General features: G+C 43.5%; 1 long non-coding RNA gene across 1 annotated transcript; it reads left to right on the top strand.

The window, feature by feature from the left end:
* Positions 1-2866: 2866 nt before the first annotated feature.
* Positions 2867-24543, top strand: LOC140700884 (uncharacterized). The gene is made up of 4 exons (XR_012079619.1): positions 2867-2990; positions 8076-8187; positions 23306-23594; positions 24234-24543. It is a non-coding gene; the product is annotated as an uncharacterized lncRNA (long non-coding RNA).
* Positions 24544-25491: the final 948 nt, after the last annotated feature.

Below are 25491 nucleotides of genomic sequence, written 5' to 3'. Positions count from 1 at the left end.
TGTCTAATATGCCGTCTCCTTCAGGGAGAATTTTGGAGATGAGCTTCCTGTGTCTGTACTCTAGTCTCTCTCATACTCTGGGTAAAGGTAGCAAGGATTCATTTAATTTTTTTTTAACATCTCTGTATTATCCATGAAACATTCTTATTGTCTTTTATGTGTAATGTGTGGGGTTTGGGACATTCAAATTCTCTGAAGTTTCTGTGAAAATACGGGATAGGGGTAAGAGTGAGGCCCCTCTCACTGTGGCTCTGAAGGAAGGGCGTGGAAGCGAGCCTCAAAATGACCTCCGGGTTCCTTCCTCCTGGTGTCCATGTCTTCGTAGTAACTGTTCCCATATTGAATCCATGTTTGTCTGTCTAGCCAACAACATATGGCAAAAGTGATGGAGCGTGGCTTCCTAGGCCAGATCATGGCTTCCACCTTGGTCTCTTGGATCGTTTGCTCTGGGGGAAGCCGGCCACCATATTGCGGAGGACACTCAAGCAGCCATGTGGGCGGGACCATGTGGGGAGGAACTGAAGCCTCCTGCCAAAGCCAGCACCCACTTGTCCGCCAAGTGAGTGAACCACCTTCAAAGTAGATTCTCTCTCTCCAGGAGAGCTCTCTGACTGCAGCCCTGGTTGATATCCTGACTACAACCTCATAAGAGATTCTCAGCCTGAACTGCCTAAATTCTTCCTTTCCTGAAGAAACTGTTATAGACACTGATGATTTCAGCCACTATGTCTTGAGATAATTGGTAACACAGCAATTGATAACCCATGCAAAGAGCACATCTGATCACGTGACGGGCTCCCTACTGTAAGCTCTGTGGGTTGGCGTCATCATGCACCACATCCTTGGGAAGGCAGAGGGCAGTTTCCCTGTTTTATAGCAGGGGTTGGCAAACTAGGGCCCATGAGCCAAATCCAGCCCTCCCTGGGCCAAGTCTGCTCATGTTATTTACATACTATCAGTGGCTGATTTCTTGCTACAATGACAGAGTTGAGTAGTTGTGACAGGCTGGATGTTTCACAAAGCTGAAAACATTACTGTTTAGCCCTTTATGGAAAAAGCTTGTTACTCCAGCCTATAGGAATTTACAGTGTGATGGTGAAACGTCTCTCACACATACACAGTTACGCACACCGTCCCCACACAAGAACGTACACACACCACTCCACCTACCCACAGCGCCCTCTGCTGTCTGCACCTGGCCAACTCCTATTCATCCCTCATACTCAGTTGAGATGCCACCTACTTCATTCAACCTCTACCTGCAAAAGTCCTCTCCTCCTTTGAGGTTGGCTTATATATCACTTCCTTTCCTCACCATCTCAAGCTAAGCAAATTCTAACAACAAGTTTTTCCTACCTCTTTTAGAATTCCAATCAATCACATGGTGGAGTTTTATTTAGTGTTTTTCTCCTCCAGTGGACTATGAGTTTTTCAAGGGCAAGGACTGCATATTATTCATTTTATAACTTCAGAGCAATATGCCTTTGTTTATTCATCACAAGCACTTGCCAAATGCTTCTTATTTGCCGGATAATTGCTGGCATTGGGATGCACAGAGAAAAAGACCAAGTCCTTGCTCTCAGCTTGCTCTAGGATGGAAGTGGAAAAGCAAATTGGTAGTAGGATTCGCTGTGATTGAGATGTGTGCAAGCTTCATGGTGAGCGTATTTGCGATAACCATATAAATATCTGCAAAAAAATGGTTTTCCACACTTTCATAGCATTTACTATGTGTCAGATACTGTACTATGTGCTTACATACATTATAATTTATTTACTCGTGACACCACATGAGGCAAATATGTACTACAATTATTTCCATGTTACAGAATGTAGAGGCCCAGAGAAGTCAAGTAACATGCCCAGAGTCACAGAGCTAAAAATGTCAAATGAATTTCAGAGCAATTATTTAGTTGAATAATTAATTCCAAGTCTCAGTAACAATGCAAGTGCCAGGAATTGGGATAATGCTGCTCTTTTCTCTTTGAACTCTAAGTGGATGGTTTCTGTCAAGCTGGAAATTCCTGCTCCAAAGGCTTTCTGATGACTTGCACTGTGGTTGGCATTTTATTTCTAGGAATTGACTTCTGGGAGATTCTGCTCTTTTAATGATTGTGCAAGCCTGGTTTCCTCATTAAATTGCACCATTTGCCACTTTGAAGTCATCCAAGTTATCAGTTTCTACTTTCCTAGGGCTCTGCTGGGTAAGAACACACTCAACAGCGAGGTTACTCCCCAGCATCCAGTGTTTTTTTCTTGTCTAAGTCAATAAGATTATGGATTGTCTACAGCTGGGATGTGAGGTGGGGCTCTGGTGCCTTCTCTCTGCCATCACTTGTCTCCAGCCATGATCTCAGCCATAGCTTAATTGGTTCAAACGTTGGGTATCATTCAATGGACTGTGTACAGTGGCTAATGAAGCTGGTTCTGGCTTAAAGAAAACCACTGCCCCCTGTGGTATAAATCGCTTAATCCATTCTGTTTTTCTTTCTAGGACTGAAGACTTTCGAGCTCCAAAGCTGGCTACTTTTAGAAACATTCAAGTAGGTATTTTTTTAGCCAATCTTTTGTGCTTGGTTCAGTCTTCCTCCCAAAAGATGTGGTGCTTTGTGATGAAGACTGGGGGAGGGGGTGGAGAGTGAGAGAAATCCCCCACTGGGGACAGTGACAGGTGCAGAAAGCAGGTCGTTCCTTGTTCAAGGGGCTTAGCTCAGCAATTCCCTTGAAACAGAAGAGGGCAGAGTGCAGCATGAGGAATGGGTGTCAGCATCAGCAGGAGAGGGAAAGGCCAGTAGATCCACTCCTGCTTCATCCTGTTCACCTGCATTTAACAAGCCCTGACCACATCAGTTAAGAGCTAGACCCAGTTTACAATCAGGCCCTGGAGTTTACAGTGGTGGATGAGACAGACATAGTTCCTGCCCTCCTGAAGCAGTGGGGAAGATCAGAACACAGATGAAAGACTTTTGAAAAAATCATTAAAATGTATGGTAAGCGCTGATAAGAACTAAATACTGGGCTACCATAGAGAATAATCGAGGATTGGGGATGGGACGGGACGTTTATTTAGAATGGAATTATCAGATAACAGCCTCTCTGAGGATGGAAAGGATGGAACTTGAAGGATAAAGCAGCCTTGGGAGAATTCCTGGCAGACAGGATGGATTGTGTGAAGGCTCTAAAGCTGAGGTTGGCCCAATCTAAAAGAAGCTAAGTGGCTCTCGGGGGACCTCCAGGCTTCCTGCCTAGACTGCTTTCTCCAGAAAGTGTCCCTCTGCCCCAGGCCCAATGCCTGTCAGTGCTTCCCTTTGTTTCATCCAAACACGCTCGTGGTGAGAAACTGAGAACCAATATGGCCCACTGTTCACTGGCTCTCAGCTCCAGCTATAGCTCCAAGGCAGAGTAGCTGACTTTCATGAAGGAAGGAGGACGCTTTGGGACTTCGGATCCCTTCTCTTTTATTTTAGGGCAAGCAGGCCTAGGTGAATCCTTACTGTTACAAACTATTTAGGTTCTCTGGGTTCAGATCCTGGCTTTGCCACTCGGAAGCTATAACTTTGGGCTTTGTTACTTAACTGCTCTGTGCCTCAGTGTCCTCATCTGTAAGATGGGTCTGAAAAAGGTATCTACTTCATAGGATTGTTATGAAAATTTAATTAGTTAATGTTAGCTAAGTGCTTAGCTCGGTACTCGGCACGTAAACATTTAACAATTATGTTGCTGTTATTAATACCTGTTATCACACTTCAGCTGTTGTGCCCCTGACACCCCACACGGCAGGGGAGGTGGTATTATGCATTCCCTTGGTGCTGGGCTCCCTGGAATTTAGCCTTAATTATATAACTCAACTCCGACATCGTTTTTATATCAGGCACTGTGTTAGACACTTTACTACACCATTTCCTTTGATCCACATAATAATCTTAAGAAGCATATAGTATTATTCCAATTTTATAGATGCAGAAACTCAGGTTTAAAGAGGTTAACTGACTTCCCCACTGCCATGAAGTTTATGTGATTCCTAGGTCCACAGCTGAGAGTCTGACTCAGCAGGCCTGAGGAAGTTGTCAGAATCTACATTACAAGCCCCTCTCCCATCCTTCCCAGTTCTGATGAGAGTGACCTCTTTACTCTGAAAAACTATGGCCTAGATGATCTCAAAGAATCCCTCTGGCTGCAAAGTCTGTGAAGATGAGAAAGTCCATACATTCAAGTACCCAGTTTAGTGGGGAAGGCAGTTTGTGGCTGTTAATGTTTTTTAAATAAGAGAATTAACTCAGTTCGGGGCATTTTCCTGATGTGGTCACTGTCTACCAGGCATTGGAACTGAAAAATGCTCCCTGCTCCTGTTTTGCATTGTGTAATCCCTGTTCACAATTTTTCATCTACTGTTCCAAAATAGAATAAAATAAAATAAAAATACTCTGAAAACCCAAAGTCTTAAGTTTGGGGCAACACATTTTGCAGTCAAACTTAACTGAACTGAAGTGAAGTTGTGTGCAGATGCTATTCAAACCACCTGCTGTGAATATTTATACATCACACTGCAAAATGATCAATATGCTTGGTTACAGGGTTGTGTTATTTATTGGTAGTTACATAACAAATTACCCTAAAATTTAATGGCTTAAAACAACAAATATTTATTATCTCACAGTTTCTGTGGGTCAGGAGTTCTGAAGCAACTCGCCAGTGCTGCTGGGGCAGCTGTCATCTGAAGGCTTGACTGGGGCTGAAGGATTCTGTTGCAAGATGGCTCATTCATATGGCTGTTGGCAGGAGGAAGCACAATGTCTTTTATGAGTTGGTCTCCGAAAGGTCACATTGTCACTCCTGCTTTGCCCTGTTTTTTAGAAGAGAGTCATCAAGTTCAGTCCCCACACAAGAAGATATTTAGTTTCCACCTCTCAAAGAAGGGAGTATGGAAGAATTTGTGGACATATTTTAAAACCACCACAAGGGTGCTACACATCCCTCCCTGGGGGTGTTCTGTTATGTACAAGCTATTTTTTTTAAATCACTTTAAATAAGCTAAAGAAATGCAGAATGTTTTAAAATATTTTCAAGCTGGAAGGAACCTCTAAATTATCCAGTAACTAGAGTTTAGTCTCTTCTCCTTTACAGAGAAGTGACTTGAGACTCAGAGAGGAAAACAAAATTTGCTAAGAACATAAATACTGTGTTTCAGACACTGCTAAGTGCGATAGGTGTATCATTTTATTAAATTCTCCCAGCTTTTCTGATGAGGAAATTAAGGATCAGAGAGGCAAGCAGCATGTCCTAGATTAGACATCGAGTGTATCTTGGAGACAGGGCTGAAACCCATATCTCCTAAGGGCCAAGCAGAGTCCTGCACATGGAACACCCCCTCTTATGACCTCCTGGGATATGACAGCAGGCTTGGCAAGCTTAGGCACCATTTTCTTGGAGGATCAAAGTGAAGGGTTTTCTCTCCAAACTTCCAGGGTTCTCTTTAGTCTCTAGATCTCACCTGACTTCTGCTTCCCCAGCTAATGTCCAACCTGAGCATCTCCTCTGGGAACCACACAAGAACTGCAGAAGTTGCAGTGACTCCACTACCTGTTGCCTTACCCTCAAACTGGGTTTTAGAACTTCAAGCTGGGTGGATGCCGCTGAACTGTGAGAGGGTGGGTTCCCACCTTGGGATGCCTTCTCAGGTGGCCTTGGATACAGGTCATGTTCACACTCTCGTCTAAGAGATATTCAAGAACAGGGCCTCGTCCCCAGGGGACCATGGCTGGAGACAGCCTTCCCAAGGGCTGTCAGCTTTAAACTCCATGAAGGATACACCATCCTGAGGAATCTAAGTTAAAAAGTCATAATAGCAATGGTTGTAGTAACAAAAATAAGTTAGGATTCTTTTAGTGACACATGTGAGAAAACCCAACCCAAATGACATAATCTAAAGGAATGTTAACTGAAAAGTCCAGATGTAGAGTTGATTTCAGGTGTGGCATGAAGAAGACAAAGGCTCCAGAAGGACTCGGCTTCTCTTTCGTCTCATAACTCTGCTTACTCTGTTGACTCCGCTCTCAGAGGGTCTGACCTGGCCCCTGAATTACTCCCTATCACCAGAAGAATATAATATTCTCATTGGTCAGGTCTGGGTTACAAGATGCTCCTGGACCAGGCGATGGGGAAGAGCACAGACCACCAAAAAACAAAACAAAACAAAATCCCAAAACCACTTCATTTTATTGGAAGTAGAATGAAGGGATGTTGCCAATAATTTGGCAAACATTTAAGCTCTTACTACATGCTCAGCTCTGTGCTAAGCACTCTACATGCGTGATCTCATTTAATCTATATAAACAACTCATAAGATATGTATTAATATTACCCCCACATAATAGATGAAGAAACTGAGGCTCAGGGAGGTTAAGTAGCATGCTCAAGGTCACCCAGCTAGTAAGTGATGTGGCTGAGTTTGAACTGGTTCTGTCTGATTCAAGATCCATTCTTGTTGCACTTCATGAAGCTGCCTGTGGCATTTGCTTCCTCTAAGTCATGTAGGCTGGAAACATCAGAGTGTTTTACAACATCTCTTCATCATCGACCTCCAATTAGTTATTAAATCTAGTTGATCCTAACTCCACCAGGTCTGAGCTGTCTCCATTGCCACTGTCCTAGGTAAGGACCTGATGATTCTTCCTGAATACTTGCACTAGCTTATACTTTCCTCAGAGAACATGCAAAGTCTAAGGACCATTATAACTTACATATTCATATTAAAGGTTAGACTCACAAAGACACCTATATCATCCGGCATTCTTGGAAAAGCCTGGTAACACTGCGCCCGCAGCCTCCATGGCAGCGATGTAACTGAGCAGCCGTTGTCGGCTGCTGCCAGGAAGGCACCCACGGTCCCCATCGCTTCTTGTCTGCCGCACGCCTCACTCATTGAAGTCCCTTGCCTGCCCTCCTTAGGCATCTGAGTTTGCAAGTCTAGTACCTAGTCTTGCAGCCCATCTGGGAGGAGGCCCTCTAGGAAGCGGCATTTCTGAGAACAGCAGGCCTGCCTCAGCACTGTGGAAGGAGCTGCCCCCCTGCTGTCCCGCCCCCAACTGAGCTTCTGCCAAGCGTGTAGGAAACAGCCCCGGTTTTGGGTATCTCACTCTAGTTCATCCTCCAGGGGAGTAACATTCGCTGGCATATTATGGAATATCCTTTTTTGACCTTCAGAGGCCAAGGTGTCCATACTTCTTGAAAATCCAATGGAATCTAGACCCCCAGGACTTTCTCTTGCGAGGTTCAGGCCTATCATAAGCTCCCCTACCCAATAACATCATCCAACAGTCACGGATTGAATGCCTGCATGTGCCGGTCACTGTGCCAAGTGTTGAAAAGAATATAGATATGCCCTGTTTCAAAGGCATCCTAGTCTCATGGGGATTTAGAGAGAGAGGAGGGGGGGGGTACAAATCAAGGCGATGTGTGTTTAAAGGCCTAGAATCAAAGTGGCACAGGCCATAGGGTGGGTGCACAGAGGGAAACCAGGACACTTTGCCTGGGAGTGCATTCCAGACTGTGCCAGACAGTGGCCATGCCTTGGTGTCCACCCCTTGACCCAGTGCTTGGTGATAGTAACTGTCACTTACTGAGCAATGTTATGTCCCTGGTATAAAGTGCGGGATACCCACGTTGCTTAACTTAATCTTCAGGGCAATCCATGAGCACTGCCTTAAATGAATTGGTACATTACAACACTTGGGCGAGCATCTGACTCATGGTAAGTGCTCCATGAAAGTTACATATTGTTATTCTGTATTCTGTATATTCATACATACATAATTATATATTCTATTATTCTATAGTGGATGAAGGTGAAATCAGGTGATGTGAGCTCAGAAGCCCATAGGGTCCAAGCATATGTCTTTAGTAATTTCCCAAGAAGGCCCAAAAGCCAGCTAAGGTTTCCATCACGGGCAGAGAGGACTGGTAAAAAGTGGTGGCTTCACACGATGGGATACAGTGCAGTAGACAGAAGCGCTAGATTAGCAACATACATAGTGCTGGTGAGTGGGAGGATACGACCCTTGGCTCTTTCTGAAAAGGGCTTCCCAGGAGGAGCTGTCTGCTGTCTCCGGGAACACAGACTACGACACAGACAGTAGAGTGACGGACTCAGCATCCATCCCTCCTTCCTGAACTGCAGAGGCTGCAAAGGTAAAATCCACCTTCATCGGCCTCCTTTACGGGTTCTGGGTATGACTAGAGCATGTCATTCAGATGTTCTCCCAGGAGGCTCAAATTACAATCGAGTTAGGTGGGGTCACCTTGTTGCTTCACTGTGTTGCTGGTGTGGGTCTGGCTGGGGAAGGGCCAGTGCTGATCATGGCAGCTCCTGGATCCTGGGTTGCAGCCGAGGCAGTCGGGGTCTGCGGACAGCAGTTGAGATGCCATCCAGGTGTTCTGGGTGCCACTCCTGGGGACCGAGCCTGGAGCCCGCTCCTCTATCAGTTTTGTAAGCACCCAATTCCCTGTAATACTCCCCTGCTTAACATAGCTGGAGCTGTTTTTCTAAACGTGTCTGTTTTCAAGGTTTCAATGACAAATCTCCTGATTTGTAAATATAGACTAGGACAAGGTACCTAATCTTTCTGAGCCCGATTTCCTTGTCTGCACAGTGGTTATATGAAACCACTTCCCATAGCATAGTGAGGAAGATTCATGAAATACCATTTGCAGAGTACCTGCTGGACAACAGAAAACTCTGTACTGTAAAAAGCATGGATTTTGTGGAAATTGGGTTCAAATCATGACCACACTGCTTACAAGCTGTGTGACGACTTGAAACTTTCTGAGGTCCTGGGAGATGCGGATGATAAAAGATCTAGCACTGCATAGTCGTGTGTGTGTGTGTGTGTGTGTGCGCGTGCTGGTTCTGGTGAGGATTAAAGAGCTCACGCATATAAAGACGCCCAGCTCAGCACTTGCCTGGCACGTAGTAGCCTCTTCACAAATGTGAATTCCCTCTTTTGTCTCCTATTCCCTCCATTTCATAGTAATTTGTAATATATTTGATAATAAATCAGATGGTTGGGAAGAAAGTAATTAGATAAATGGTTGTAAAGGATGCAGTGACACTACCAGCCATGTGCTCCCTAAGGGAGGCTGAACCCTTTTGCCTCCATAACACAGGAAATAAAGTGGCCTCTGCCACTTCAGTGGGTGTGCCTGGGTGCTCCGGAGGCTGTGCTGTGCACCCCTCTTTCCTGCCCCCAACCGTCCTTCCTTCTGCCACCAGAGCTCTGCTTCGGAAGATAGGGCTGGCGCTCTGGGCATCTGGGGACTGCCAAGGGAGATACGAGTGGACTGGGGAAGGGAGGCCCTCTGGGCTCCTTGGGAAAGTGACAATAAGGCAGAAAAGAGAGGAGGAAAGGGTGCTGCTGGACACACAGTGGGCTGCTGGTTAGTCAGGAGTTGTGGAAGCCCGGTGTCATGCACGGAAGGGTGTGGGCAGGGCAGAGCAGGCGTACGGAGAGTGGGAACTAGAGAACTGCTGATAGGATGGGGGGGAGACGGTGGCCCTTTTAGGATTATTTTTAGACCTTCTTGCTGTGAGAGACACTTCTTAGCATGAAGTGTAGCTGTGGAACCCACTGAAAAGCATTTGTAGAGACTGTCAATAGCAGTTATGTTGGGTCCTGCCCACTGTGTACTCTTCTATGCACTAGAGGGAAGAATAGGGCTTTGTTTTCACTTGTGTTTATTTTTAATCCTTCCTAAAGCCTAGCAGTGTTGATTAGCACACCACGATTGACACGCCACCTGTAATTTACTGTTAGTGTGGGCAGGGCGTCTTGTGGAGAGACTTGGCCACTCAGCACACACTTGCGGCATGCCCACGATGCTCCTGCCAGAGGCTGAAGAGAGGAAGATAAATAAAGTCGTCCCTGTGTCTAAGGAGCTGACATCCTAGAGACAGAAGCAGAGGCAGGCGTCTGGCTGACACTAATTGAGTACCTACTGTGTTCATGCTCTTTCCAGGCTCTGGGGGTAGAACAGGTCTGGTCCCTGCTTTCAGAGATCTTACAGGCTGTGGGGGTGGGCGGTGGGTGGGAGGAAACTGTCAGGTAGCCGGCAGTGCCCTTCAAGCCAGGGTGGGTAGACGCTCAAGGGGCTAAGGAGGGTCTGTTAGGGAAGAACAGGGTTTTGAAGCTATGGAGCTGTGGAGCCATCCAGGGCAGAGCGTTAAGGAGGGGCGAGCAGTACCTGCCAGCTGACAAGGAGGGGGTGATGTGTGTGTGTGTGTTTCCATCACTGAGTGTGGGGAGAGGCCATTCCAGGCAAAAAAGATGCACTCGCCCAAGAAAAGACCTGGAGGCTGAGAACGGGTTTGCTATTGCTGGGGGTGAAGTACGAGATGGGAGGGAGTGATGGGAAGTGAGATCTGAAGCAAGTTGGGACTGGCTCTTGCTGAAACTTGTTTGTCCTGCTTAGTAAAGAACCTGAATTTTCAAAAGTTCATGAATGATAAATGCTGTGGAGGGTGTGGAGAAAAGGGAGCCCTCCTACACTGCCGGTGAGAACATAGATTGGTGCAGCCATTATGGAAAACAGTATGGAGATTCTTCAAAAAACTAAAAGTAGACTTATCACATGATCCAGCAGTCCCACTTCTGGGCGTATATCCAGAGGGAACTCTAATTCGAAAAGATACACACACCCCAATGTTCATAGAAGCACTATATACAAATAGTCAAGACACGGAAGCAACCTAAATGTCCATCAACAGATGAATGGATAAAGAATTTATATATATTTGTACAATGGAATACTACTCAGCCATAAAAAAGAATAAAATGTCATTTGCAGCAACATGGATGGACCTAGATATCATCATTCTAAATGAAGTAAGCCAGAAAGAGAAAGAAAAATACCATATGATTTCACTCATATGTGGAATCTAAAAAAAGAAAAAAGAAAAAAAGGACATTATGAATTCATCTACACAACAGAAACAGACTTGCAGCCATAATAAATAATCTTATGGTTACTGTGGAAGCGGGTGGGAAGGGATAAATTTAGGAGTTTGAAATTTATAAATGTTAGCCACTATATATAAAAATAGACTAGAAAAAAACTTTCTGCTGTATAGCACAGGGAACTATGTTCAATATCTTGTAATAACCTTTAATGAAAAAGAATATGAAAATGAATATGTATATGTATATGCATGACTGGGACACTGTGCTGTACCAGAAACTGACACATTGTAACTGACTGTACTTCAATTCAAAAAAATTAAATTAAAACTTAAAAAAAGAACCTGAATTTTATCCTGGAGGCAATGGGGAAGTAGAAGAGATATTTTATAAATTGGATTGAATTCATTAATTCCACAAACATTTATTGATTGTTAAGTATGCAGGTATTCACTACTGGCTAAATTCTGGGAATTTGATGGTGTGTAAAACAGTTCTTGCCCATGTGGAGTTCATGATCTAATATGGGAGAGACAGATTAAACAAATGGAGTTTTTGTTTGTAGGAGAATGTATTAAGGTTGTATTTATGTAATTAAAAATCATTGTACATTGCACAGTCACCCAAAAGAAATAGTTAACAAAATAAGACAAGTGCTATGAAGGTGACTCTAAGTCAGCTGGTGGCAAAATGCCAAATAATGGCCAAAAATAATAGTCACAGATATTTGGTGAGTAATCTTCATGCTTCATCAAGATTATCTTCAAAGCAATCAGATGAATGAGATTTATCTCACATAGGGGTGTACATCTGACTTGTACAATTAATTCATTGAGATTTGTACAATTTGTACAATTTTGTACAATTCATTTGTACAATAAATTCATTGAGATTGCATCTTTTTTACTGAAATCTAGTCGATTTACAATGTTGTGTACGACACATTGCTCTGGTGTACAGCATGGCAATTCAGTTATACACACACACTATATATATTCTTTTTCATGATAGGTTATTGCAAGATATTGAATATAGTTCCCTATGCTATACTGTAGGACATTATTGTTCATCTATTTTATACATAGTAGTTAGTATCTGCAAATCCCAGACTCCCAATTTATCCCTCCCCCCTCACTCAAGATTGTGTCTTGATTTTTCTCTTTTGGTACTAGCAACTATAATATTAGGCTGGATAATGCCCTCCTCCCAAATCCACGTTCGAATTCCTGGTACCTGTGAATATGCTACGTTAAGTAGCAAAAGGGATCTGCAGGTGTGATTAAGTTAATAAGCTCGAAATGGGAAAATATCCTTGATTATGCAGATGGGTCCAATGGCATCACAAGGGTCCTTATAAGAGGGAGGCAGAAAAGTCAGAGAGAGAAGGGAGATGTGATAATGGAAGCAGAGGCTGGAGTAATGTGCTTTGCAGGGGGAAGAAGGGACCACTAGCTAAGGGATGCAGGAGGCCTCTGGAAGCTGGGAAAGGCATGGAAAAGGATTCTCCCCACAGAGCTTTCAAAGGAACAAAACTTTGCCAACACTTTGACTTTAGCCTCTAAATACAATTTCTATCTTCTGACCCCCAGAACTGTGAGGTAGTAAATTTGTGCCATTTAAAGCCATGGGGTTTATAGTGATTTGATACGGTGGTGATAGGAAACTAATAAAGCAACTATTTTTTTTGATACTTACTTCTGAGAACAGCTAGATCAAAAGCCCCATTCAGAACATTCTGTTTCCTGTAAAAGAAGACAAAGTATTTTAGAAGCTTGTAGAAGGTCTCCAGCTGGGGGAATGAATCTAAAAGCTAAAGGAGAGTGGAAGAGATGGGAGAGATTGTTTTAAGTGAAGGGACCCAAAGAAAACAAAAGCAGAGAGGCAGGACATAGAAGGCACATGTCAGGGACAGCTTATAGTCTGGTTTTGCTGAAACCAGCAGGCACATCAGTCGAGTGGAGTGTGACATAAGGCTGGGAATTTTGGCCGCGGTCAGACCAGGGAGCCTGACCCTTAGATTATGAGCACTGAGTAGGCAGTGGAAAGTCTTGGGAGGATCTAGGGGGCCGGGAGGGGGACATGACAGAATCATGCAGTGTTTTATGAAGAATTCTCTCCACAGTTGAAAGTGGCAAGAGACTAGGGGTGAGGCAACCAGTTCTGAGACTTTCACTGTCACCCGCCCCACATAATGCGAGTATGAACCAGCCTGGTGGCAGTGAGAAGGGAGAGGTGCTGTAAATAACACTAAGAAAAATGTTTCTTTCCACCAGCAGTTCTCCCAGTGTAGCCCCTGGACCTCTGTGGTGTCCTTTCAGGCGGTCCTCAAGGTTAAAGCTGTGTTGTATTCTCATTGCACAGCGCATAGTGGAGTCTTTCAGAGGTTACAGGACATGTGAAATTGCTGTGGACTCAATGCAAAAGGAGAACTAATTCAGCTCTCTTCTATTAACCCAGACATTAAAGAGGCTTGGAAAAAATGTATTGTTCTGCTTTGGAAAATATTTCACCAGAATGTTCTTTATGCTAACATATAATGACTTGTTATTTCTAAGTGAGTCTATATTTAGACATTTCTTGGAATTAGTTTCTAATATGGTAAATATTGATGGATATAAGCCATACAAACAATAGCTCTTTGGGGTCTTCAGTAATTTTTTTGGAGTATATAAAGGGGTCATGAGACAAAAAGTGTGAGATCTGCTGTCGTACACAAATCTTTGGGGGCCTGACTCTGTTTATTTGTTTGAAGTCAATTCCTAAACTTTAGTCAAAGGATCAGTCTTTTAAATCGTGGAGTAGGCAAGGCAGATGTGACTTCCCAACTGATGGATGAGGCTTCGTGGGGTTAAGACACGTGCGCAGGCGCACGAACTTTCACGAATGGAGTAAGGGCTGAAGCCCTCGTGTTTGCGCTAGTATCCTGGGCTTTTCCTATTGCTGCGCGTAGCAGAGATGGGGTCAGCCTCCTGGAGGAGGCCCTGGGAGGGCCTGTTGTCAGGCTGCAGCCAGCCCCGAGCGCCTGGATGCTCTCCAAGCTGGCGCTTGCCAGCCTGTGCTCAGGGCTCCCTCTAGAGGCTGACAGTAAGTTTTACTTCATTCTTGCTTTATCTTTCTACTGTTTCTGCTGAACTTTTAGCCCAGGAGGAGTTTAGGTGCAGGGCTGCCGGATGCCTTGGAGCAGGGGACGGGCAACAAGTATATCTCCATTTTCACATGAGACTGTGGAGTGGAGAAGCAGCGTGTTGCAGTGATGAAGCTACTGAACTGACCTGAGTTTTGGACAATTGGGGTCACTTGATCTCTCTGGGTTTCAGTTGCTCAGGAGGACATGTGAGGAGCCCACGTGATCTAGTCACAAAGATCCTTCCAGCTCTAGCAGCCTGTTATTCTAGATGCCAATTGTTCTCATGTTCCCGGCCAGTGAGAGAAGACAGACATCAGAGAGAGGGCGTAGTTCCCTGGGCTACTGTCTCTCAGAGCTCTCTTTGCATGTATGGGCTTGGCTCAGCCTGAATCTGACTTCAGGATGGGTCTTTGCAATTATGGAGCGCAACAATTCTGCCCTTTAGCAAGTTCATTTTTGGAGACCTTCTCTACAATTTATCCATGTATTAAACAATCCATGCATTGACTGAGATATGTCTCAGGCACCAAGCCAAGGGCCATACATGTATTTTCTTACTCGATCCTGCCAAAAACCCTATAAGGGAAGTGCTAGTGTTATTCCCATTTTCTAGAGAGAATACTGAGCCCCAGGAAGCTTAAGTCACTTGCCAAGATCACGAAGCAACTGTATTGCAGAAGGAGAATTGAAAACCAGGCAGTCTGACTCCAGAGCCATGACACTATACCAAGCCTTGATAATAAGAGTTTTCATTTTTTGAGTTTGCTGTGTTCTTGGAGCTTTACATGCAATTGTCTCATTTAATATAACAATTATATAAAGTAATATATAATTACTTGTCTCAGTTTTACAAGGAAGATATTTATTTTCAAGTCACTTGGATATTGAATGGCAGAGCTGAGATTTGATCTCTGAGACTTCAAAAATCAGACTATTTGATTCATCATTGTTCAGAACCATGGTAAAGATGAGGAAGAGCAACTGAGTCTTCAAGGAGCTTCTATTATAGTCTCCTTGTGGGATAATAGTTGCAGACATTCAATGAGCACCGTTTAAACTTTTACACATATGAACTCATTTAACCTCACAACAATCTAATGAGGTAGATCCAATTATTATCCCATTTCACAGATAAGGAAATCAAGGCACAGGGGAGGTAGGGGTTAAATAAATTGGCTGAAGTTCCTCCTACATTTGCTAAATGATAGAGTTGGGATTTAAACTCAGGGAGCCTGGCTCCAGTACCCATGCTTTTAGCCATTACATTATCCAAGAGCAAATAGTTCCTACAGAGATGAGGAGGACAGTGACCAGGGCTGAGGACAGTGACCAGGGCTGAAGACAGCGGAGCAAGCCCAGCCTGCAGAGAGATCCCAAGGAGGGAAGGGAGATGTCAGCCCTGGGCTCTGTTCCTCTCAGTCCTGGTGTTTCAGCTGCCTATAAGACTGCTGCACTTGGAATTATGCCTTCTCCTCAGATCTAAGGGCTAAAAGAAGAATTCAGTGGATTTTCCCAAATCATTCTGAATGTCTCTTCCTTGCCAGTGTCATCCTTATTCTCTCACACAACCAGACCCCAGCTCTGGGGGACATTTTCTTGGTGTTCCAGGACTGCATTAAGAAAGATTCCAAGATGTTGTCCTGTCCAGCATTAGCAAGAAAATGTGGTATGATTAATGAAAACGTTTCTGTCATGGGATGGAGGACTGGACAGCCTGAGCCGTGTATTTGCTATCTCTGGAATGGGCTCTGCCCTGAGAAGGGGTTAAGGAATTGGGTCCTGGGAGCAGATGCCAATGGGTGCCAATATGAATTCACAGGCCTATGGGGACCATGGCTGAGAACAAAGCTGTTCTTGGGGAGGGCAAGCAGGGAGCTAAGTCATAATGTCCAGGCTTAGAGAAAAGGGAATTCTGGATAAGAGGCATCAGCATGGGCACTAAGGTGAGGTTGCCAGCGGGGAAGGAAGAAGTCAGGGCCTAGAGGAAAGACAAGGAGCAGATGATTTCCTGGTCTAACACCATGAAGTAAGGTCAAACCAGGCACACCATCGAGGATTTCTCCTGAGCTACAGAGTTCTCTCCTCTAGAAATACAAAGCAACAATGCCTTTCAGGTGGGTAGGATAGGCTCTGGGATAAATTCCAGTGGGAATGAAATCATCCAGGACGAGTGGGTAGAGGTAGAAGAGAAGAGGTTGATTGGGACTTAAATTATGAGTACAGTGAACGTGGTAAGTGAACCTGAACACAACAAGGGGACTCGAAATGAGGATGGAGCTGTGACTGTCCCATGGGCCCAAAGGTGAGAATGGGCCTGGGAACAGGAACATCATGCCAGGCATGCTCAGTGCCTCCTTTCTTTGCCTCTCCACGTCCGTATGCTTTGTTCTGTCCTCTCCCTGACAGCTGTCTTCCCTTCTTAGTTGGAATAAGGCTGCCTCTGGTTTCCCAGGTGCTCATGTTACAGTTCCAGCCAAGGAGTTCAACAGACTTTGGGTCTCAGTTCCTCATTTGTGGGAGCGAGAATCTGAATGGCCCATCTTTGGTCTGTTGTCCACCCCCTGCACCAATCAGCTGAGGCCAGGAAGGCAATGCAGACACGCCCATTAAAGGCTCCTCCCATGGATGTGGGATGGGGGTGGGGGATTTTCCCAGGAAAAGAGATTAGAGTTGGCTTGTGGGGCTAGGGAAATACTCCAAATGATATCTACTAAAGACGAGGGGGTCTAAAGACAGAGCACTGGAAAACACCAACATTGATTGGATGTTAAAGAGAAGAGATGGGGAAGGAAAAGGAGTCTCCAGACAGGAAGAAAACCATTAGAGAGAAGGGTTTATTTAAAGGAGGGAGGCATAAAGGGTCAAATGTTGTGGAACAACTGAGAAGGATGAGCAGTGTCAGACTATTTGATTACAGCCACCGAAAACCTTTTACAAAGCACTTTAAAGAGGAAGTTGGTGAAGAAATCAGATTTCTGTGGGTTAAAGGGTGGAGTTGGTTTTATTTTTATAGGTAAACATAAAAGTATTTAGCATTAACTGTGTTGTCAACTCTGGAAAAAGAATCCACCTGTACTGTGTTGAGTTGACATTATTCAGAATTTCACATATACTGGCATAGAAACAGTAAACTTCCCCCTCTCCCCGCTCCCGTCATCACAGGGGTCACACACTGTATCAAATACGTAAGGTTTTATCTACATGATTTAGATTACAGAAACAATTACATATTTTCAAAATAATGATAAAAAAAGGAGGATCAGGAATCCAAAGTCCAATAAACATAAGAAGATGTGCTCAATCTTACTTGTAACTATGGAAATGCAGTTGAAAACAATGAAACATGATTATATACTCGCCAGATTCACAAAAATGAAAAAGCCTAAAAATTCCAAGAGCTGGCACAATATGGAACAATAGGAATAATTCTCAAAAACTGCTGGCGGGAGAACAAATTGACGGAGCCCCCAAATTGCCAACTCATCTTACATTTAAGAGGGTGCCATTTGCATAGGACATGTAGGGTCATGATGCCCCCTCCAGTTGTGCGGTGAAGCAGCCTGCTTTGGAAAACAGCTCGGGGATTTTTAGTTAAGTTGAAGGCTCACATATCTTATCACACTATAGTTTCACTTTTAGGCACGTAGCTGGAGCAGTTTGAGTCTACATGCAAGAAGGCAAGTACAAGAATGCGTGTGATGCAGTTACGCATCGTAGACATAATTGTGTATGGAATTGGAAATGGAGATGGAACAGGAAAACAAAGCTGCCATGCATTCATAATAGAGTAAAAGCAAAGAAAATGAATGCATCGTAGTTACACGCAACTTGGAGACACCTCCCAAATGTAACGTTGAAGGAAGGAGGCAGGACACAGGAGACTATGACAATATATGGTTCCCATTAAAAAAAGTCCCCAAACAGGCAAAGCCAAATCAAATGGTATAGGGATGACTACTGTAGGGAAAAATGAAAAATAGATGAAGGCAAGTGAAGGATTTTTACCAAAGTCAGGGTGGAGGTTACCCCTGATCAGAAGGGGCTCACCGAGATTCCTTGGGTGCTGTCAGTGTTCTGGCTTTGGCCTGGACAGTGGTCACATGGACCTTTGTTTTATAATCATTCATTAAACTCTGTATATTTGTACTTACTTTTCTGTATTTATATTTTAAATTAAAGAATGAAGAAGGGGTAAGCACTGAGTAAATTGGTATATTGAGCATAAACATTTCATTTTTTGCTCTCTCACAGAACCGAGCTAAAAGTGTGTGTATGTGTGTGTGTGTGTGTGTGTGTTATGTAGACTCACAAGGGCAGAGGAGCAAGAGAATGGATGAACAGACACACTGAAGCAGAATTCTAAACTGGGGTGGCTGTAAGAGAATCAAATTCAGATTTTACAGCAATTTAAACTTAAATTTTTCTCTGCCCGTTTGGACCGTCTCTGTCCCTTTTAGTGTGTAATGTGCACCTGCATTAACCAGACCGCCTTAGGAGACAGTCTTCCTTCTTAACCCTGTAAGGAGTCACGGAGATCCATACGCCCTTGTGTAGACCTGGGCTTTGTCTCAAAATGTATGTTAACTGTGCTGTGACCTCTAGCAGGCAGAACAGTCCTCAGAGCTTTCGGATAGATTGTCTCCCGGGTTTTAATCCTCAGGTTGGCTCCAGTTAAATTTTCCATTTCTTTCTTAGATGGACTATTCATTAATTTTTTGTCAGCAGCTGAGAACCAACTTTATTTTCACTGCAGAGTCTTGCAAAGGTTCAGGAATTTATAGTGCCTGAACTATCAAGAAGCAGTGTTATATGGTGTTACAATAAGGGGGACTTGGTGGCAGCTTGTTTAAGAAGCAGTTAGACCCGGAGGTTCCCTCCCCAGCCCACGACTACAGGATAGACGGCTGCTCACTTCTCTGAGGAGCAGGTTAGAGGCTTATTTTCTGGAGAAAGCAAAACACAGGGTCTCTGGATGGGGCGACCCCAGGCAGAGGTGGGGATGGCGGCACCATAACAGCAAAATGCCAACACCCTCATGCTGCCTTCCTCACTCAGCTCCTAGGAAGCTGGCCGCCATCAATGTCTAGTTATGGGAAGAATCTATTCTGGGAAATGGAACCGGCCCAAGTTGAGATGAAAGGTACTGGTATTAGGAGTTTGCCATCAAATGGCTGAAGCAGATCACTTTGTAGTGAAGACCACATTAACAGAAACCACACACAGTATAGCCAATTCCCTTTTTATCCCCACAATCTCTCAATCTCTCTCTTTCAGTTGTGTGTGCACTGTCTTTCTCTCTCTAAAAATATAGAATATTTTGGTAGGGGGAGGAAGGGGTAAATTAGGAGTGTGTGATTAACAGATACACACTACTATATATAAAACAGATAAACAACAAGGTCCTACTGTATAGCACAGGGAACAATATTCAAAATCTTACAATAACCTGTAATGGAAAAGAATCTGAAAAAAATATATTTATAACAATTACTCTGCTGTACACCTGAAACTAACACAACATTGTAAATCAACTATACTTTAGTAAAAAAAAATCTGAAATTGCAAAAAAAAAAAATCGAAGAGAAGGAATGTTGTTTATAATAAAACTTTGAAATCCTAATAAAAAATATAGAATGTTTCTTTACTGCAGAATATTTCAGAAATAAACAGACGCAGAGAGAACCTGGCATACACCCACTGCTCAGTTTCAGCAACCATCACCTCCTGGCCAAACTTCCTTCTTCGTTATTCTCACCTACTCTCCAACCTTGACCCCAGACTACTTAGATCCAAATCCCAGACGTCACGTCATTTTATCTGTAGATACTTTGCTGTGACTCTCTGAAGACAGAGGCTGCTCATTTAAAACCACGATACCAATATCAACCTAAAAAAATAATTTCTTATATTATCAACATCCAGTCAGTGTCCGCGTTTCCTTGATTTTCCTAAACATTTTTCCCCCTAGAGTTTGTTAGCTTGAGCTGGGATCAAAATAAGGTTTACAGCGTGATTCAGCTACTATCTGATTATTCTTTAATCTCTTAATTCTCCCATTATATTTTTTAATTAAAACAGTTGTTAAAGAAATTCTGCCACTTGCTCTACAGCACGTCCTTTAGAGTGACTTTTGCTGACTGCATCCTTGTGGTGTGGCTGTATGTTTCACTGCATGGCCTGTTAAGTCGAAGCTAACTCTAGAAGCTTGATAAGCTTCGTCCTGTTTCAAGGCTACTTCCTTAATTGCGTTCCATCATGAGGCATGTAATTTATCTTTGTCTCTCTTTTTGTAATGTTAGCAGGCACTGATGATCATTGAATAAATAGATCTGTTAACTGATCTGGGGTTGCAAAATGATGTATTTTAATCCTATCATTCATCTTCCTTTGTTAGCTGACTTACTTAAGCAGTTCTTAGGCTGCTGTCCCTTCAGCCGTTTTGGTTGCTGAAGCTTTCTTTGATTCCTCAGAAGAGACTCCTGGAAGTAGTGCCTCCTAGGTTCTTGCGTGTTCACAATAGTATGTTTGCTGGCTTTATATTTGAAGATCAATTTAGCTGGATTTAAAATTCTTGGCTCACATATTTTTTGAACATCCTAAATCAATGGAGTAACTATTGATTTCTGGCATGAAGCACTGATGTTGAAAGTCTAATGACAATCTGATTTTTTTTCTTTTATAAAATACTTGTTCTTTTTGCCTGGTTACAAAAAGGATTTTTAAAATTTTTCTCTAAAATTCAATAGTTTCAAAATGGAGCTGTTGACGGTTGATTTTTCCAATATATGCATAGTGTATGTTCATATGTGGGTTTTTTTTAAATTTAAAAAAGTTTCAATTGAAGTATAGTTGATTTAAATGTGTTAGTTTCAAACAGACTCATAGACATAGAATACAAACTTGTGGTTGCCAAGGGGGTGGGAGGTGGGAAGGGACAGACTAGGATTTCAAAATGCAGAATAGATAAACAAGATTATACTGTATAGCACAGGGAAATATATACAAGATCTTGTGGTAGCTCACAGCGAAAAAAAATGTGACAATGAATATACTTATGTTCATATATAACTGAAAAATTGTGCTCTACACTGGAATTTGACACAACATTGTAAAATGACTATAACTCAATAAAAAAAGTATAAAAATGTGTTAGTTTCAAGTGTACAGAATAGAGATTACATATATGTATTCTTTTTCATATTCTTTTTTATTATAGGTTATTACAAGATATTGAATATAGTTCCCTGGGCTATGTAGTAGATCCTTGCTGTTTTCAATATGTGGTGTTAAGTTTTTTTTTAATTTCAAGATTTTTTTGTTTGTTTTAGTTTTAATACTTTCTTTGCCTCATTCTTTCGTTTTCTTCTCAGAGGACTTATTGTAGGTCTTTTGGATTTTCTTGTTTTCCCTACTTGTCACTTTCTCTCAAGTCCTTTTTATTTCTTTTTCCTTTCCTTTTTGATTTTAAAAACTCTATTTTCCATTTCTGTTTCCCTCAAGGCATTTTTCATTTGGTTTCTTTATTCTTGTGGGCTCTTTCTAGTTTAGCTTTTATTTCTGAAGTGATTTTTTCTTTATTTCCGATTCTTTTTTGAATTCTTTCATTTCTCTATTCAAATCTTCCCTTCCCTGAGACATCCTACTTCGGAATTTTTCTCATTCTGATTTATGTAGTCTTTTATAGTTTCTATTACTTTCTGATTTTTTAAGCTCATTTGAAACATCAGGTTACAGTTTTCATGTTTTATGGCAACTTCTTTGGTATTTTCTTCATTGTCTGTAGTGGTATCATTCTGTTTCTTATTCTTTTTTTCTTATAATAATGCTGTTAGTATGTGACTATAATCCTTTCCTGTGGCTCATTTTTTAGTGAAATGAGTTTCCCTCTGCTTTCAGGAGTTAAAAAATGAGAGCCTTTTCTAGTTTCACAGTCTACAGTGCCCCCTGCTGTTGATTTCATGAAGTAGCTGTAAACATGACCTTGTCTGTTCTGAGTTCCTCTTCCCTGCTCAGCTCCCCACTCTTTCTTTTGACATCATCTTTTCTTGGCCCTTGTTCCGATCCTGTTCAGTTTGGATGATACTCCCAGCATTTTCTCCTCAGGGTGGGGCTTCATCCCGGAAGAGTGCTTTGGCTTGTTAGCTTTATAAGCTCAGGACCCAACCCCCTGGACTCCGGGACCCCTGGACCTCTCCAGCATGAGTAGATCTTCCCATAGGCTCGCTGTACTCACGTGTGCATTAGAGCCTTCCCCAAACCCAGACCCCAGCTTTGTCACCATTCTCCAAATGTCCCACGAAACTCTCTAGTGAGCTCCTTTGGTGGTTGGAGAGGGGGGTCCTCTAGTTCTTGGTGGCATTGTTGCTGAAAGATCAGCCTCCGACCGCGACGAGCCAAATAACCCAGAGACAAGTTCCTGGAGCTTAGAAGAAAAGAGGCAATTTTATTGCTTTGCCGGGCAAAGGGGACTCACAGCAGGCGAGTGCCTTAAAAATTGTGAACCCACCTTGGGGATGGGGTGGGGTGGTTATATTGCCATAGCTCAAACAATACAGCATTGATAACAAGCAACAGAATCATTTTCTCATCAGAAGACTTAGAATGGTGACATGATGCCTCCAGGCTACCAATTCTATAGAGGCCAGCAGTTGTCACACTTTCCATCTCTTTATCTCATAAACACCCAAGGTGTAGTCTTGGTAATGCAGGCTATTTTGTAAGGTTAAAGCCTTGCGACCTTCTCCTGGAGATCGACTCAGAGACCAAGCATGATTATAGCTTCTGATTACTGGAATAAAGTAGAAACAGTAAGATCAATAGCTTAGTTTTAACAATGAGCCTGGAACTGTGAGTAGCAACCAGTCAGTCAGGTCAGTTGACCATTTTAAGGGCAAGCATAAGAATAAGCAATCTGTTAGCCTAAGTGCGGCCATTTTATTAATCCTCCTTCAGCACCAGAAGTCGCTTTACCTTTCCTCTTCCTTCTGAAACGAAGCAGGATACTGTGGGGTTCTCCCTGGTACAAATCATTTCTGTGTTCCGTGTTTCTTGTTTGTAGGAAATAGGCTTCAGTTAGCCTCCTTGATCTCTGCTGACAGCTACTTATCAGGGAAGGGAGGAAAGGCAGATACTAGGGAGGAACAGTCAAGAAACAATAGTGCAGCCTTGGGGCGGGATCTGGTTCCTCCTCAAGGAATATACATAACAATATCTTTGTGTTCTTCTGCAGGAACCAGGGCCCCCACCCAGGTGGAGGATGGCAACTTCAGGCTGAGGACAGGATTCCTGAAACACAGTTCCGTTACAATACTGCAGCTCTCACCCCAAATTTTGCCTATAAAAAGTTTTCCCCCCAAAACTATTGGGGCATTCGGGGGTTTTGAGCTTGAGCGACCCATTCTCTTTGGGCCTGCAAAAAACTGTCTCTGCTCCAAACTCTGATGTTTCGGGTTGTTTGGCCTCGCTGTGCACCAAGTACATGAACATTTCGGTAACTCTTCTGCAGTATCTGATATCAGGTGAGTCATGCAATTATTGGCAGCTTGTCCCTCCTCACTCAAATTTTGGAGTTCAAGGAAACACTGCTTGCCAGGTTTGGTTGTAGGTGTTGTCCGTGGGGTTTTGAGTTTGCTCGCCTAGTGGCTGTGGATGTTTTAGTGGTGGGGTTCAAGGAGATTCACAAAACTGCTCCACCACCTGGTTGCACAGTGTGGTAAATTTACTAAAAATCATTGAACTGTACACTGAAAATAGGTGAATTTTATGATATATAAATCACACCTTGACAAAGTTAAAAAAAAAACCATCACAAACATCCCTGCATCATTACTGATACCGAGTAGGACTGTGTGCCCCCATCAACCCCTCATCCCGCCCAACCCCTGCCTCTCGTTTGTAGAAAAGCTGATGTCCCCCAGGTCAACCCGAGTCACAGAAGAGCAGGCTCAAGCAGTTGATGAGGACAAGCCTGCAGGCACTGGGGGATGGCAACGACTCTGACCTCCAGTCTCAGTGATTAACTGAGATTACTCCTCCATTTCCTTTTAAAACTTTCATGGTTGGTCAGAATCTTTGGAGATTTTTTTTTTTTTGAGGATGCTTGATCCCCCAGATTGCAGGCATTCTGATTAAAAGCAACTTTTGTTTTTGTTATCAAGACTATTGCTCCAGGATCCTGCCCTTCCCCTGAATAGAAACCAATTACTCTTATCTAAGTCTCAGGAGGCAGCCGCAAGAGAAGAAACAAGAGCTGGTTAAAACCAACAGAGCCCAGGATGGTGGAGGATTTGACTTCTGATGGGCCTTAAGCCTCATTGTAAACTCACCGTAATGTATTAGTATACTAAATGACACGCTCACCAGCTCCAAGACAGTTGACATGACGACAACGACCGGAAAAGCCCATATAAGGACTGAAAAGCCCGTACAAGGACTTGTTGGCTCCATCATGCCTGGAAGAAGGGCATGATGGCAGAAGCCCCCCATGAAGTCCACTGGCCACCTGGGCTGGCGGCTCCCTGCTTGAGCACTTTTCTTTCCTATTTCCTGCTCCAGCACTTTCCTTCCTTTTCCCCTTTTGAGAAATAAAAGCAGCTTTTTCACTTTGTCCCTCTGCCTCTGATGTGAAATCTCTCACAGCTGGGAGCAAGGACCCACACTTTGGTGGGCCTTCTAATTTAGGGGTCTCACTCTCCACTAACATCACCACTGACATCTTACCGCAATTCCCCTTGTCCCGAATCATGTCAACAACTAAGTACCAGTAGACATCACAGGAAAGTCTCAATGACAGAGATCACAAGTGCTCCCCTGGCCCCCTTCTCTCCTGCCTGGGCACAGGGAGAGATCACTTTGCCCAGCCCTGGGACTAGCTCTAGGCAGTGAAATTTGATCAGAAGTGACATGTGCTCCTTCTGGGCTGAGATGTTTAGAGCTGGGGTGGTGCTACCTTGACACTCGCTCTTCCTCTACCACCCTTGTAAGTGCTGCAACCTGGCTCCTTCCGTCCTGCCCAACTCTGCATCTACCGGGAGAGACAGTGATGGAGGCAAACAAGGAGAAAGAGAGGGCAGCTCGGAGGAACCAATTCAGAGAGAAGATAAACAGAACAGTCAAAGTGTCTTATAAACATTTCCATCCTGTCTCATTTGTCTCACCTTGCAACTCTAAACATTCATATCCCAGGTTTGCCTTATAAAAAAGTACACTGAAGTGGACCCAAATAGACAGCTTTTCTATTTTAAGGCCATTATGCCCCCAGCTAGGTGCGATGATCTCCTGCATGAACAGCTCACTAAGCGGCCAGTCTCGCAGGGCCAGCATGACACTGGCCACCACTGTCTACCCCATTCGTCATTTCTAGGAGTGCGAGTGGAGCCAGAGACACCTCTTCTGAGTTTCTTCATGGCCAAGACC

The sequence above is a fragment of the Vicugna pacos genome, chromosome 13 (assembly GCF_048564905.1).
Source record: "Vicugna pacos chromosome 13, VicPac4, whole genome shotgun sequence".
NCBI classification, from domain to species: Eukaryota; Metazoa; Chordata; class Mammalia; order Artiodactyla; family Camelidae; genus Vicugna; species Vicugna pacos.
The sequence above is the reverse complement of the archived record's forward strand: the minus strand, read 5'-3'. Positions and strand labels throughout refer to the sequence as shown.